The 17,212-nt window shown below is 43.6% G+C and overlaps 1 protein-coding gene across 1 annotated transcript in view; it reads right to left on the bottom strand.

The window, feature by feature from the left end:
- LOC307154713 (uncharacterized protein) overlaps nt 1-17,212 on the bottom strand; it is a gene marked incomplete at its 3' end in the record, with an annotated part of 118,403 nt that overhangs the window by 57,951 nt on the left and 43,240 nt on the right. The gene's annotated exons all lie outside the window — the stretch shown is intronic.

The raw sequence follows: 17,212 nt of genomic DNA, 5'->3' as shown, positions 1-17,212 counted from the left end.
CGCAGCCGCAGTAACGCCGCTCGGTTTGCTTCATATGAGACCGCTTCAGCTTTGGCTTCGCGATCGAGTCCCGAGGTGGGCATGGCAACACGGCACGCGCCGAGTCCAAGTGACTCCGGCCTGCCGTCAGACCTTCCCCCCGTGGTCGAACCTTAATTTTCTACAGGCTGGAGTTCCCTTAGAACGAGCTTCCAGGCATGTTGTTGTATCAACAGATGCCTCCGCCACGGGTTGGGGTGCCATGTGCAATGGACATGCTGCCGCGGGCTCCTGGACAGGACCCCAGCGCCTTTGGCATGTCAATTGCCTCGAGTTGCTGGCTGTACGCCTTGCCCTGCACCGCTTTCGGGCGTTGCTCAAGGGTCAACACGTACTAGTCCGATCAGACAATACCGCCACAGTAGCATACATCAACCATCAAGGTGGTCTACGCTCCCGCCGTATGTCGCAACTCGCCCGCCACCTCCTCATATGGAGTCAGAAGCATCTGAGGTCGCTTCGAGCCATTTATATCCCGGGACACCTGAACCAGGCGGCCGACGAGCTGTCTCGAGTTCGGCCTCTCGCTGGAGAGTGGCGACTCCATCCCCAGATGGTCCAGCTGATTTGGGGTCAGTTCGGCGACGCACAGGTAGACCTGTTTGCCTCCCACGACTCGTCCCACTGCGACCTGTTTTATTCCCTGACCGAGGGCACGCTCGGCACGGATGCACTGGCGCACAGCTGGCCGCGGGGCCTCCGCAAGTATGCGTTTCCCCTAGTGAGCCTTCTTGCGCAGACCTTGCGCAAGATCAGGGAGGACGAGGAGCAGGTAATTTTGGTTGCCCCGTATTGGCACAACCGCACCTGGTTCCCAGAACTAGTTCTCCTCGCGACAGCACCTCCCTGGCCTATTCCCCTGAGGAAGGACCTGCTTTCTCAGGGACGGGGCACCTTATGGCACCCTCGTCCCGATCTATGGAACCTCCACGTGTGGCTCCTGGACGGGACGAGGTAGGTTTGAGTACCCTACCACCAGCGGTGGTGGCTACCATCACTTCCGCTAGAGCATCGTCCACGAGACATGTCTATGCGTTGAAGTGGAACCTCTTCGTCAACTGGTGTTCTTCTAAAGATCTAGAACCCACGAAATGCCCCATCAGTGCCGTGCTTTCCTTCCTGCAAGAAGGGTTGGAGCGAAGGCTGTCTCCCTCCACCCTGAAAGTGTATGTTGCCGCCATTGCCGCACATCACGACGCAGTCGATGGTAAGTCCTTAGGAAAGCATGACCTGATCGTCAGGTTCCTGAGGGGAGCCAGGAGATTGAATCCTCCTCGTCCTCCCCTCGTACCCTCTTGGGACCTCTCAGTGGTTTTAACTGCCCTGCAGAGTGCTCCCTTTGAGCCTCTGCAATCAGTGGAGCTTAAGTTCCTGTCAATTAAGACAGCGCTCCTGGTTGCATTGGCCTCCATCAAGAGGGTAGGGGACCTGCAGGCATTTTCGGTTGACGAAGCGTGCCTGGAATTCGGGCCGGCTAACTCTCACGTGATCCTGAGACCCCGGCCTGGATATGTGCCCAAGGTTCCCACCACACCCTTTCGAGACCAGGTGGTGAACCTGCAAGCGCTGCCCTTGGAGGAGGCAGACCCAGCCTTGGCACTGCTCTGTCCAGTACGCGCCCTTCGTGCTTACGTTGACAGAACGCAGTGTTTCAGGACCTCAGACCAGCTCTTTGTCTGTTATGGTGGGAAGCTGAAGGGAAAGGCTCTCTCCAAGCAAAGGTTGTCTCACTGGATAGTGGACGCCATTGCTTTGGCTTACCAGCAGCAAGGTCGACCGTGCCCCCTTGGTGTGACGGCCCACTCCACTCGGAGTGTGGCATCCTCTTGGGCTCTAGCGCATGGCGCCTCGCTAACAGACATCTGCAGAGCTGCAGGCTGGGCGACACCTAACACATTCGCGAGATTCTACAATCTCCGAGTAGAGCCAGTTTCTTCTCATGTACTCGCTTCAACTAGCCGGTGCTAGATTCTGCTCAGGTGTCTTCGCTTGCTCGCCATTCCTCTCCACGGACGGGATACGTGCGATTATTCCTCAGGTGAGCCTCATAAGCCCTGAGTCTCCTCCAGCACTGACGACGTCAACGCCAGAGTTATGCCACTGGCAGCTTTCGCGCTTGGCTAGGTGTCTCCATGTGCATGGTTCCCTTCGGGCGACCCCCACATGTGTATTTCCACTGTAAGCCTCTTTGAGCATGTGTCTTTCCCTTGGCAAGCCACCTTGCCACCCCTGGGGTTGAAATATTCCACCTGCGGCTGGACACCCCAGTGTTACTCCGTATTCAGCCCTTCGGGGTCATATGTGTATTCCAAGTCCCCCCCTTCGGGTTGGGCATGATTGCATATTTCCATTGGATATGCTTCCCAGTGTACCTTGGTATTCCTGTGTTAAGTAGGACTCCTTCGTCCGTGCTAGTCTCACGACAGGGAGCTCAGACTTACGCAGGGCACTGGAAGACAGTCGAGAGGTGGCGTGATTATACGGGAACCCCATTCGTCGTCATCCGACGTAACTCGGAGTGACAACGAAAGGGAACGTCTCGGTTACGTATGTAACCCTCGTTCCCTGAGTAGGGAACGGAGACGTTACGTCTCCCTGCCACTTCCGCTGTACCGCTGGAACGCCTGAGTTCAGTCTCGGCTCCTCAGCGAAGACATATCTGCATGTTGCCAGCGACTTCCTTATATACCCCCAGGGTGGGGCGGAGTTACGCTATGCAAATTCCGCAGACCCATGGCATTTCTTTGCCATTGGCTCGTGTTTTAATACTCGAAGATGATAGGATTTCTAAGCGAAACCCCATTCGTCGTCATCCGACGTAACGTCTCCGTTCCCTACTCAGGGAACGAGGGTTACATACGTAACCGAGACGTTTCCCGCTCAGCCAGTATCCCTGAAGTCCCCTGTCAGTATCCCTATATAAAATGGCCTTCTGCTCTGCCTTGCTCCCTCACTCTGCCTAGGTCTTTCAACCGTCCAGTGATTCCCCGTTCCCTCGTTTCTCATGCCTAGTGGCCTTCCCTTAGGGACCTTTGGGCATCAAGAGCTGCCTCTAGTATTATCACAGCTACACCAAGATCTCCCTCACAGTCAGCGTTCACACATCATTCAGTCTCCCTGGAGTTCAATCACACTTACTTGGACCTCATTAGCACACTCATCAAAAACTGTGTTTGCACGCACGCACGCATGCACACACACACACACACACACACGTTGTTTTTTCATGTTTTATGGGGACTTTCCATAGACGTCATGGTTTTTATACTGTACAAACTGTATATGAAGAGTTTGGTTCCAAAACGCGATAAATCCATTTTGATTAATTTGAGTAAAAATGTGTTTTTACCAAGTGTCAAGATGAAAACCACTATTTTCTGTTTCAAACTTTCACGTGCATCTTTAGGTTATAATAACATAAAAAATTAAAATCCAGATTGATTGATTTTCAAAGATTTATTATAAAAACAGATTCTTTCCCTCCCCCAAATGCAATAAATTCATGACACTTTTTTTTTTTTTTTCAAAATGCAATTAATCACAGTAAATTCCCCAGTGTTAAATTAACACCGATCAGTGTTCATATGGGAACCACCAGCATGGTGTTAAAAGTAACACTGAACCGTTATATTCGTTAGAGTTAAATTAGATAATTAAGTGATTAATTGAGTGATGATTGTTCGAATATTGAAGACACCTGATGATAACAAGCAGAATCACTGAAGAAAAGTGAAACAAAAGAACTACAACTGACTTCCGGACACAAACCAGTTTGACCTTATTTCCTTCATCTACAGAAAATCTTTTTGAGAATAAACAGAGTTTCAGATGTTGATGTTTTATTGAAAATGTGTTTCCTTTAGTTGGGTGGTTTGACTCTTTATATTTTTTATGTTAGTTGTCTTTGTAACAGTGTTTGCCAAAACACATACGGTAATTTGTTGCAAAGGAAACCATAAACAAAGAAGATCAGGTGATATATATTTCATCATCATAGAGAAATGTTTGACAAATGTCATAACTGATCAAAAGAGGTTACATATTATTAATAGAATTTTACCATCAATACTTTTTTGCCAAAGAGCAAACATTCTGAATTTTAATTTCTAAATACATTGCGAGAAAAGAAAACGTAGAGGCACACACACTAACATCAAGAATGGTGAATGGTGACATGCTTCATGCTGCAATGCATGCTGGGAGCCATTAGTTTTATAATATGGTGGCTCCCAGCATTCATTGCTGCAAAAAGCATGCCACCATTGTTGAGATTAATATGCTAATAATTAATGTCTGTGTGTGTCTAAAAGAATTTTCCCAACAATCTATTTTCAAAATCTAAATTCAGAGTGTCTGAACTGTGGCAAGAAATGATCCTTGGTGAAAATGATCCATTAATAACAAATAAACATTTTTTGTCAGTGATGAGATTAGTGAAACTACTTCATGATAGTTCTGATTAGGGCTGGGCGATTTAAATCGTGAGATTGTTATGTGCATCTCGTCAGTAAAGCCGGTTCCTTGATTTAGTAGTAAATCGCCATCACCTGCTTTCAGATGGAGCGGCATTTACTACACAGCAAAAACTCCAGTGTTAAATGAACTCTTCTGGGAGTGTATGAGTCCACACTCAAGAGTAGCTATGTTTCCATCAACTTGTCAATCGAATTATCTGAAGTTCGGTAAAAAAAATCATGCGAATAAAGCTGCTGAAAGTGTGTTTCCATCAAACGGCTTTAAAGCGAATAAAAACCTGTGCATAATGACGTCACATGCTGTTTTGCGATCAAATTGGTATATCGAATTGATTTGATACATTTTAAGGTGTTTCCATTCATTTTCGCACTGAATCGCACAACATTCAAGCAAACATTTGCGATCAAAGTTTTGCTAGACAAAATGGATCGCGCCATCTACCAACAAATGATCAATATTGCACAATTTGTAATAGTGCAGAGTCCTGCAGGGGTCCATTTTTTTAGACTGCCCCTGCCCGTACCCGCAAAGTTCAGCAGATCTGACCCGTGCCCGCGATAAATCGCACACAAGCTAAAATCATTCAATTTAAAGTGCTTTATTTTTTTTTTATCTCGCACCTCTCTCAACATCACCATAGCCTCATGATTGGGCTAATGAGCGCTAAAGTGCGCTTTGTTTTGGGCCATTCAAGTAGCCTAGGCTACCTCCAGTTCACGCGCGGGCGCCTCTCCGTGTCCTGATTATATTGCCTGAGATTTAGCTCTTATTTATTAAATCCAGGAAAATGGTTGATTAAACATTGATTAAAATGAAGATACAATTAATACGAAACGTAATTCACTTTAAAGAAATTCTTTCTACAAAAACAAACTTAATAAAGTGGTCAAAATCATGTCTGCCCACTCCATTTGTCTCCCGATATTCGGGATCATCTTATCTTATTCATGCTTTTTTCACTTTTCATATAATCAACATAATATATATATATATATATATATATATATATATATATATATATATATATATATATATATATATATATATAGGCTATATTATTTTATTTAAACATGAATATGAAACTAAATCGTTTTTTAATGACAGGGCTACAACACAGGCTTATTAGCCTGCCCTACAATCAATGAATATTATTTTGCTTGATTGACAGGTTTTTATTTAAAAGAAAGAGCGTAGCCTACGTTTGTAGGCCTATAATAGGCTATGGGCAATTTATATACACAATACTTAGGCCTACTAAAATATAATTAATATTATTTTATTGCATTTGTATTAGTTGTTTAAAGAGTAAAAATAAAATAAAAAAAATCGGTCGATAATGCAAGTTTACAACCAGCCATTCAGTCGGACTAAAAGGGGGAAAAAAAATGATTGGGTCGGTCCTAAATTGACAGGATCGGTCGGGTAACGGCAAAGAATATTTTTAAGGATGCCCAAAACACAATATTTGCGAGTGTGTAATGGCAATTTAGACAAACAAATATTGCACATATTTTTCATCCGCTACCCGTCCGCAAGGAGTTCATTATCCGCCCGCATCCCCGCCTGTGAATTTTAGGAATGTCACAATCCATCCGTTTTAGCCACTTTTATGCGGGTACCCAAACCATTGCAGGACTCTAGGTGCTTATGTGACAGCTGATAGCGACATTATTTGACTGTTATGACATTTCTTAGATTTTTGCTATAATAGCCGTTTTATTTTTCTGTTAAATTCAATTCAAAAAGTATCTCGTCTCCTCGTTTGTCCACGTTGTTGACACCGGCCATGTGTGCAAACCAGACAGAAACTGGGCGGAAATTAGCTAAAACTTTTTCTTTTTTGGTGGGTTGTACCCATAAAATGACCAAAAACTTGATCGCAATCCATTATTTATTCGGCAAATGACGTTTCCATCAGCGTTTATCGCATAAACCGTATATCGATCAATATAAAATCCGATGAGACCGACCGTATTTCATTTTAGTCGATATTCAAGAAATTCAATCGAATTTTACTGTTTCCATAAGGCATTTTTCATTCGATATCACATAATTCGGATAAAAACGTGTTGATGGAAACATAGCTAGTGTTGAAGTTAATGATATAATTAAGTGATTCATTTAGTGATGATTGAGCATTATTGAAGACACCTGATGTTAACAAGCAGAATCACTGAAGGAGAAAATCACAAATTGTAAGCCACCGTTATGGTGATGGGTGTTTGCTTTAGTTGGGCTCTTGACCCTTATATTATTAACTTTAGATTTTGTTTGTCTGCTGTTATTGATTTATAAAAGTCAAATGAACAAAGAAAAGTGGGATCTGATAGTGTTGGTTATGTTTTGACATAATCATACTGTGATCTGAAAAATGAATTTTTTTTTAGATAGTTTGGTTTAACTTGTTAGCAGGAGCTCTGTAATTCTACAGCATATGATTATCAGTGTTTTTCTTATAATCCAAAATATTTAATAAACATTGTTCTGATCAAAAAAAACTTTCAAAAGAATTTATTTAGAAACACAGACATCAATAATCAGCCTGTGAATCTCAACAATGGTGACAATAATAAAGCATGTTGCAGTGGCTGCCACCAATCACAACTCATTAATGGCTCCCATCATGCATTGCGGTATGAATAAATTATGATCTGAATTGTCTATGTAATTTACTTTTCCTAACTGAATATTCTGCTCGTCACCATTGTTGAGATGCATAGACTGAATCTTGACGTCTGTCTGTGCCTACAAGAATTTTTTTTTTTTAACTCTTAAGAAATCCTTTATATTATATCTAAAATTCTGATATTTATGCAGAAACACAGTTATGCTGTAGTCAACAACATAAATCAAAAACATAAAGTTCAAATGATGATTGTCATAATATAACCAACACCATAAGATCACTTTTTTCTTTGTTCATCTGGCAGTTATAACTCAGATACAGCAGCCAGACAAAATCTAAAGTTAATAATATAAGGGTCAAGAGCCCAACTAAAGCAAACACCCATCACCATAATGGTAACTTACAATTTGAGATTTTCTCCTTCAGTGATTCTGCTTGTTAACATCAGGTGTCTTCAATAATGCTCAATCATCACTTAATTAATCACTTAATTATCTCATTAACTTTAACACTGCTTCAGTGTTACTTATAACACTCTGAGTGTGGACTCATATAAACACAGAGTAATTTAACACTGGGGATTTTGCTGTGTACTCTTGAGAAATGTATAATTGCAATATTATAATCCTGTACCACAAATGCCAAGTGAGAAATTGAATGACTACCTCAATCTCGAAAGCTTCATCAGGCTGGTCTCCCAAACTGGCCAGCAGTATGTCCTAAAGCATTTAGAAGGGTAGATATTATCATAAGAAAATACACAAAATAATTTAATGCTTTTATCTTAAATAATATTATGTATTGAAATATATCTTCAATAATAATGAAGTATATTTTGCAGTGTGCTCTGACTCCAAACTGATAAAATGTTATATTGTCTGATAAAGCTAACAAAATAAAAACTCTGAATACATACTATGTTGGAAAGCAGTGCTGATTGTTGGTGGCAATGCTGCACTATCTGCTCATCTATTTAGTGAGTGCTATAGGTGCACATCAAAATCCCCCTTGTTAATGTAACATTTTGCTCTATGTCTGAAATTAGTGGATTTGCACTTAAACCCTTATTCAGTTTGCTAGGTGGGTGGGTGCTTCAGGACACGTTAAATTGTATTAATCATGAGAAAATTCATTTTTGAGAGGGAATGAGTACCTGATTCACTTTTTTCTTGAAGATGTCATCTGACTGGGCGTCACTCGACTGGGCTTTCAAGCCGGTCAGCAGATTTTTCTGACGCATAAAATATTATCTGATTATTCTAAAACTAACACTACATAATACAACTTTATAAATCTGAAAACTTCTCAAATATTAACATAGCCACAGTTCCCAGGAGGGACTGAGATGCTGCATCATATAGTGTAAAAATGCAAATGTAAAAATGCTGAAAGTTTTGGGTGATGGGTACAGCTGCAGAAACACCCAACCTACGTTCCCATCACACAAAACTTTCAGCATTTTTACATTTTCAAAAAATATCACTTAGTATGATTTATAAGCTGTTTTCCTCATGTTGACATGTGTTAATTGATGTACCCACTGGTTACATAATTTTTACTCTACTGCTCATTCTGTTTAGAATGTTGGGTCGGATATTTGTACAGTTTCAGCACGGACTGTACATTTGATTCAGATTCCATAATTGCCTATGGTGTTTGATGTGTATACTTTATTCATTATTGTATTTGCCCAGATTTATTTGCCATTTATATTTGCTGTTGGTCAGAAGTATTCAACCCTGCTCCTGGGGACCGACTTTCCTGCAGAGCTTAGCTACAAAGCAAGTCAAACACACCTGAAGCAGCTAATCAAGCTCTTCAGGATTGTTTGAAAATACACATGCAATTGTGCTGATGCTGGTTGGACATGAACTTTGCAGGACAGTGGGTCCCCAGGAGCAGGGTTAAAGACCTCTGCTGTTGGTTGCAAGGCACAGTGATCTTGGGAAAACCACAATACAAATAAAACGAATTTAACATAGTATGCCTGAATTAAATGGACGAAGAGAGAAGGACTGCGTGATAAGCTGAGTACTAAAGGGAAAGGCCAAGACCTAGGTCACCAACTCTAAACTAAAGTGCCCACATAGCAACATTGTGACAGCTCAGATCCGGCCTACATCTGGCACATGTGGAAAGATGATCTGGGCCCATATTCATAAAGAATCTTAATACAAATAGTAGCTCAAAATCACATTTTTTTTTTACTTCTTGGACAACCAGCCAATCACAGTCTTCAAAAGATTGTGTCATACATAGCAACCCCGCCTCCTCACTAAGATGAAAGTTTTTGTCTTTTCCTTGCTCAGAGTTGCTCTCAGATCGGTCCCGAATCGCTCTTAAGCTAAGACTCCTACGTAAAAGTTTTTAAGCTAAATTAAGAGTTTTCTGAGAGGATTCTTAGAATCTTTATGAATACGGGCCCTGGTGATTTATTTATTTTTTTGGCCACTGTGACAGTGTGTTTGTCAAACATATTTGCAGCAGTAAAGAAAGCTAAAGTGAAAGGAGATCAGGTGATGGTGGTTACCTGTTCATGGTAATTTTCATCCCAATTTTCAGTTCGGGTTTTAAAATCTTCGACCATCTTCTCCCAGTGTACCTTTAATTCATCTTCATTCAGTCGGGCCTCTCCCACAAACTTTGGCAGCCGTCTGTTGAGGACGTCTCCTAGAATGCTTCGGGCTGCAGACAGGTTGTCTGGATGGAAAGGGTCAAAAGAATTTTACTACATCTGTTTGATTCTGACTGGCTGACATGTGTGCATTAAAACCGCTGAATCCAGTCAGTTTAATTGCTGTTATAAATGAATGTGCTGCTGTTGGGTTATTGTCTGTTGGTTGCCCTGCAGACTCTGTACAAATATATTATGTTCCACTGCAGTTTGATTGACATCATACATTTAAAATGCTCTTATTTAGTAAAAAAAAAAAAAAAATCAATCAAACATGTCTTAAATTCATGAGGAATTTAGGTTGAAATCTGCTTATTGGTCATTATTTAAGTCAGATAAAATAATGGAGTCAGAGTTTAATTAAAATGTAAATAACTCCCAAGTTTTTTGCATATTAGAGCAAAATGGCAAAGAAGCAATTCAGACTGATTAGTTCAAAGAATGATTTGTTCAAAGATTCAGCCCTCGACTTCAGTGACAGTGTTTTAGTGCCACAAGAATAAAGTTATGATGTTTGGCAGATAGTATGACCTTAAATTGACCTTTTACTAAACGTTTTTATTGCAAAATCAAAATAAGAATTAAGCCATAGCTTTAGGAGATTAACATTATAGGGAAAGTCGAGCCAGTTGTAATAGGAAGCTAATTTTCGTGGTTAGTGAACTCCATTGGTATTACACATGCACATTCTAAATATATATTTTATATTTATACATATCAAGTGAACTTAAGAAATGCCTGACACGTGATGTAGCTGACCATTTTGACTGGTTAGGAAAACTCAGATTAAAAGGAAAAGAAATGCTATGTCCTCATCATAAGAATCATCAAATTACTTGGGATAAAAAAGTCCACTAAATCCATAAAATAAAGATCAAGTTTTAAAAAGAACCACACAAACATTAGAAACACATAAATGCAGACATACTACAGTACACTGTTAGACCTTACCAGGCTTTTTTTTTACAGTAAAATATTCTGATAATTGTACAGTTCTTTACTGTAATCTACAGTATGTTACTGTAAAAATACCCTGCACTAAATTAAAAATCAAGTTAACTCGATTTCACTTGCAGAAACCGACTGCCTTAAATTGACCAACTGTCATTTAAATGTATAACTAAAATTTATAATGCACTAACAATGTGAGCAAAGTATTACAGTGAACTTTCATTTGAGACTACTAAAAAATAAAAGAGATTTCCACTAGACCAGCAACTACACAGGAAAGAGGAACACACGAACAGAAAATAGAGAAACAAGAAATACAACTGACTTCCAGTCATTACACATTATTACACATTATTAACCAGACTGACTTTATTTCTGTTAGACGTCTATAGAAGTTTTTATTGAGATGTTTAATTGAAAATGTTTGGTTTGAAGTTACCATTATAGAGATCAGTGTTTGCTTTAGTTGGGATGCTGACCCTTGACTTTTAAAACTTAAAAGTTTTTATTTAGCTGCTTGAACTGTCTTTTTGCAGGTCACACTTGTGCACACATACATGGTTTTTGGATGCAGTTTGTTATATTGAATATGATGACAAAATCATCATATATCTTGTTCATTTACTAATCTCATTCAGAGTTTAATTCTGTATCAAAAGTGTTACATTAACACCACTATGAACCTACAGTAATCAGGTACAATGACACATTTTTTTTATATATCATGAACAACCAAAGAATCAGAGCTACTCTGTCTTGCAGAAACACAGAGATGTATTGTCTTTTATTTGCAGTTGATTTCAGGCTGTGTGGCTTTAAGTCAGTTATAGTTGTTGTTTCATTTTCTGAGAGTGCAAACATGATGTTGAACCAACATCACATTGTAACAATGATTCAGTACCATTACCATTGATTTATGGATGAAATTGAAAGAAAAAAAAACATTAATTGCTGGAGCAAAAGAGATGTTGATTCAATACAGTTAACATTGACACATTAACATTATTGTGATGGTTGCTGTCTATCTGGGACTATCTAATCAAACACACCTGAACCAGCTAATCAATGTCTTCAGGATCACTAGAAAGCTACAGACAGGTGAGTTTATCAGGGTTGGAGCTAAACTCTGCAGGACAGTGGCCCTCCAGGACAGCATTTGCCCATCCTTGTCCTAGAGTTTCTTCTAATGAGCTGATGAGTTGAATCAGGTGTGTTTGATTAGGGAGACAAAGAAAGCATGCAGTGTTGGGGGTCCTTCAGGAGCAGGGTTGGGAAACACTGCTGTAGGCTATTTTTGTTTTCTACGGTATATTACTGTTTTAATGGAAAATGGTATGATATTGTCAGAATTTGTCCTTTTTTTACAGCAAGGGTTAACAGTGTAGCACTTACCTGAATCAATGAACTCCTCTTCCTCACACCACTTTTGAAAGCACTCCTCAGCTTTCAGCTGGACCTCCCGATAATCCTGATCGGTTATATTCACACTAACATGCCATTTATGAATCTTTGGCATGGATACCTGCAGCAACAAGTACAACCAAAAATCACACAATAGGTTTAAAAGACTTTCCTAAACTATGTAGAAATAGTTTAAACAATGAAAAGAAAGAGGTAGTTTTTACTATTCAAACCTACACAAATGTCAAAGTCAGAACCACTCAGTGCTGTGTTGGCCAACTGGTTGTAATTGTTGACCATTGTCATCCAGCTTTCATTTACTTTGACCTAAAGGTTTTGGAAAAGTAAATCAGTCAAACATCACGCTAAAATAAAAATTATATCAACAAAAGATATATACAGCTTTTTAATTTCTTTCAGTGTTTAAATCTTGCAAAATATGAATCTGACGAGAAACTTACAAGAAACGATACACAGTGATATAAAACAAAAGACATATATTTCAATCGGTACAATATCATGATTTTGGCTGATACAATGCTGTTCCAAAGTTCATTGCTAGTGTGTTACAGTGTGTTACCCAAACTGACACGAAACCAGCAAAAGTAACAACATTGAGGTACAAGATAAATCGGGAGCAGAGGTGTAGTCCAGGGGTCAGAAAGTAGAAGTCCTGCCATATGTTTATTCCACCCATAAACTCAGTCATCTGATTTCACTAATTAGTTCTCTCTCCTGTCTGAATTAGCAAATCCAGGTGATTGGAACAAAATACTGAGGAGGACTTTTACTTTCTGAAGAGAACAGAAAAAGAGCAGAGCATAAACACAAGAACTACAACTGACTTCAGTCACAGTCTTAGATGAAATCAACTAAAGAGAAAAGAAGACATTAAATCTGTGAAGATCTCAGCAGAGGAGGATTAAACAACTCCACAAACAGCATTACCAGCTTCACTTATTACTAACCAGACTGACTTTATTTCTGGCAGACTTCTACAAAAGTTTTTAACTCTTATTATATCTTTTGTCTTTTTTGGCCGCTATGACAGTGTGTTTGTCAAATACATTTGCAGCTAGCCTGGCAAGCCAGACCTACAACAAGATGTTAGGTCTGGCAACTCACCATAGACACGGCTCAATCCGAGGGGCGGGATAAACGTCTGTCTTTCAAATTCCCTCTGCACGCAATAGGACAGCGCTTCAACCAACCAGAGCGTTTTCCCAACAGTTTTAACCCATGTGATAATGAGCTGATGAGTTGAATCAGGTGTGTTTGATTAGGGAGACAAAGAAAATGTGCAGTGTTGGGGTGCCTTCAGGACAGGTTTGGGAACCACTGGTCTACACGACAACACTGCAACCGGCGTTTCTGGAAATCCTCACCCTGGCAGGGGTTCTCTTACGAGAGATTCTCTCGTACTGCGTAGAATACGCTAGGGGAAAATCCTTTTCCACGAGAATACTGAAGCCAAAAAATTATCCTTTAATTTTGTATTAATGTAAAACGCGTTGCTGCAGCATACAGGCATAGGCGAGACAGCTCGCGAGCCTATTGGCTGGTCTGCTGGCAACTGCTTGAGCCTATCGAGCGAGACCTAGAGTGACGTCATACGTTAGCCGGCGCGACACACACTGACTAAAAGAGCTCGCGTCTTTTTAAAGATGCCTTCCTGCGGCTCGTGCAGAGCCACACTCAGCGACGGGGACCGCCACGTGGTTTGCGTATCCTGCCTGGGTGAAGAACACGCAGCTCTCGTGCTCGCTGACGGCGGCTGCCCTCACTGCGAGCTGTTGCCTATAGCGACTCTGAGGACTCGCTTGGCATTTTTCAACGAGACTGCGCCCACACCTGCTGTAGTGCCGCGCCGTAAAAAGCGCCGCGCTCAACGAATCCCGGAACCTTCTCCCAGCCGCCAAACCTCGCCGGTGCGCCCGTCTGCTTCACCGGCTTCATCAGTTTCGCTTCCTGATGGACAACGGCCACGGTCTGCCGCCGCTTCTGTCGACGACGCGGATGAGATTGACGCGATGCTGCGAGAAGAGGATTCCTGCTCTCTCCTGGCATCAGGCAGTGAAGGCTGGGTGAGCTCTGAGGATCTAGCGCCCCCTGCCCGTGCTTCGACGGGAAAGAGAGCGAGCATTGAGGCGGAGCTCATACGCGTACTCACTCAGGCCACGGCGAGCCTCGGCCTCGATTGGATTACGCCTGAGCAGCCCGCTCACAACCGGCTGGACGGCTACTTCCTGCCCGGGGAGCGCACTTCGCCTGCATCCAAGCCAGCGCCCTTTCTTCCTGAGCTTCACGAAGAAGTCGCTAAGTCTTGGAGCTCCCCTTTTTCGGCCAGGACACGATCTTCTGTTTCTCTGGCGTTCTCCGCTGTCGACAACGCCAAGAACAGAGGATACCACTCCCTGCCGCCGGTCGAAGAGGCTATTGCAGCGCACTTATGCCCGCCCTCCGCTGGACGGCATGCTAAGATGGCGCTGCCCTCAAAAGCCTGCCGCACGACGTTATCCCTGCTCCGCCGCGCTTTCTCCGCCGCCGCGCAGGCCGCGTCAGCGTTGCACACCATGGCCACGCTCCAGATTTACCTGGCTGATCTCCTCCGCAAGCTGGACGAGAAAGGACCTGACGCAATCTGCGTGCCAGACCTGAGGAGCGCTACAGACCTCGCTCTCCGCGCTACCAAGTCTGCGGCACAGGCCATAGGACGGAGCATGGCCTCACTCACCGTGTCTGAGTAACACAGTCTCACCCCAAAACATCACATACTGACGCGTCTTGACCATACGGCAACATACGACGAAAAGGGTACCCCTAAAACGTCCATATGTGACGATTCGGGTTATGGGTAGGTTTAGGTATGCGTTAGGGTACCGCTAAGAGGCGCTGCTAGTGTGCTTATGTCTTCGTCTCATATGGACGTTTTAGGGGTACCCTTTTCGTCGTATATTGCCGTATGGTCAAGACCCGTCACTACATGACGTTTTGGGGTGAGACCGGGCTGGTCTGAGAGACATCTCTGGCTAACGCTCTCGGACATGTCTGAGTCGGAGCGCACCGCGTTCCTCGACGCGCCGCTTTCCCCCGCCGGCCTCTTCGGAACCGCGGTCAAAGACTTCACCGACAGGTTCGCTGAGGTACAGAAAGCGACCCAGGCCATGAAGCACTTCCTCCCGAAGCGCTCCAGCTCTGCAGCAGGCCGTGCGAAACCGTCTGCTCAGAGCTCACAGCCTAAGCCTCCGCCCACCACCTCCTCTTCACAACGTCGCCAGACCCAGAGCTCAAGACCGCGCTCTCGCTCTTCCAGCCGCCGCCCTGCCCCGTGTGGCCCGCGGCCAAAGATTGCGTTGAAGCCAGAGGCCCCGAAGTCGTCCTAGCACGCCTAGGAAAGCGACAATGTCCAAGTCCCGCTGCGGCCGGACTTCCACCAAAGCTTGCCGCTCGTCCAGTTCCAAGAAATGTGACTGGTCCAGCGTATTTAGCAGCCAACAAGCTGGTTCCATTGCCCGCTTGCCTGCACACAAAAGCCTTTTTTATGGCTACCCAGATAAATCCCTTAAAGAGTGTATTTTCTGGTGTCCCGGCCACGGCCGATGGTGTTTCATGTGTAGAAAAAATGCCCACTAGTCAATGCCCATTCCTACACACAAGCACAGCCCCTCACACAGGGCTCGCGCACATAAAATCGACTCAGATCGATTGCGCATTAAATGTAGCAAACGTGCCCACGACCCACAAACGCTACTTCCTACATGTCTCACGGTTTCTGTAAAAACGAAACCAGTATGCAGGCGCTCTGCTCAGGCGAGCGATGCTATAAAGGTGGTAAATGTGCCCGCTACCCTGCGCCCACTTCCACACACAGACATGACAGTTCCAATGGAACTCGCCCAGCCCTCCCCCTCTTGGTTAACCACCACAGAGGAGCTGTTATCAGCGCGCCCCCTGCCTCAGATGTCATGAGCGCAACGCTTATGTCACAGCTCACCGAAGCCGCTGTATCGCAAGCTGATCAGAGCGCGCTTCGCACCCAGCCCCTAGCTACCCGTGCAGACGCGTGGGCGAAGCTTCCCGGGGTTTCGAAATGGGTGCTAAACATCATAAAAGAAGGCTATTCGTTACAGTTCCGCCGACGCCCTCGCCGCCACACGGCGCGCGTCGAGACCACGGTAGAATCGAAAGTAGCACATCTACTTCGAGCCGAAATTCTGAAACTACTGAGCAAAGGGGCTATAGAACCCTTATCTCAAGCTCAAAGCGAAGGGGGGCTTTACAGCAGATACTTCCTGGTACCCAAGAAAGACGGGGGTCTCAGACCCATACTAGATCTGCGGCAACTGAACAGAGCGCTTATGAAACGTCAGTTCAGGATGCTCACGACCAGAAAAATCCTCGCGCATGTTCGCCGAGGGGACTGGTTTGTGTCAATAGATCTAAAGGACGCGTATTTTCAAATACAGATAGCGTCATGTCACAGGCGATTTTTGAGATTCGCCTTTGAGGGCCAGGCATATCAGTACACAGTCCTGCCTTTCGGCTTGTCCCTGGCACCCCGTACATTTACGAAGTGCATGGACGCAGCGCTCGTACCCCTCAGACTCCGGGGCATATGAGTGCTGAACTATTTGGACGACTGGCTGATTCTAGCCCAATCTCACTCAGAGATCGTGGAGCACAGAACCATTTTACTCGATCACCTCGAGAATCTCGGTCTCACAGTAAACTGGGAAAAGAGTTCGCTATTCCCCAGACAGATTATATATTTTCTGGGAATAGAACTGAACTCGCTGTCAATGACAGCACGCCTGTCATCTCAGCGCACACTGGACATTCAGCGCGCAGTCGGCTCCTTTCGCTGCGGCGCTGTAGTCCCTCTCAAGAAATTTCAAAGGATGCTAGGTCTGATGGCCTCAGCATCATCAGTTCTCCAGTTGGGCCTGCTGCGCATGCGCCCACTGCAGTTCTGGCTCAGAGAGAGAGTGAAATTCGGCAGAGCGGAAGTAGACCTGAAAGAATTCTGTAAGAATGGGGCTTTATTA

The sequence above is a fragment of the Squalius cephalus genome (genome assembly GCF_949319135.1).
Source record: "Squalius cephalus genome assembly, chromosome: 2".
Classification (NCBI taxonomy): domain Eukaryota; kingdom Metazoa; phylum Chordata; class Actinopteri; order Cypriniformes; family Leuciscidae; genus Squalius; species Squalius cephalus.
This window is presented reverse-complemented; position numbering and strand designations above follow the sequence as displayed.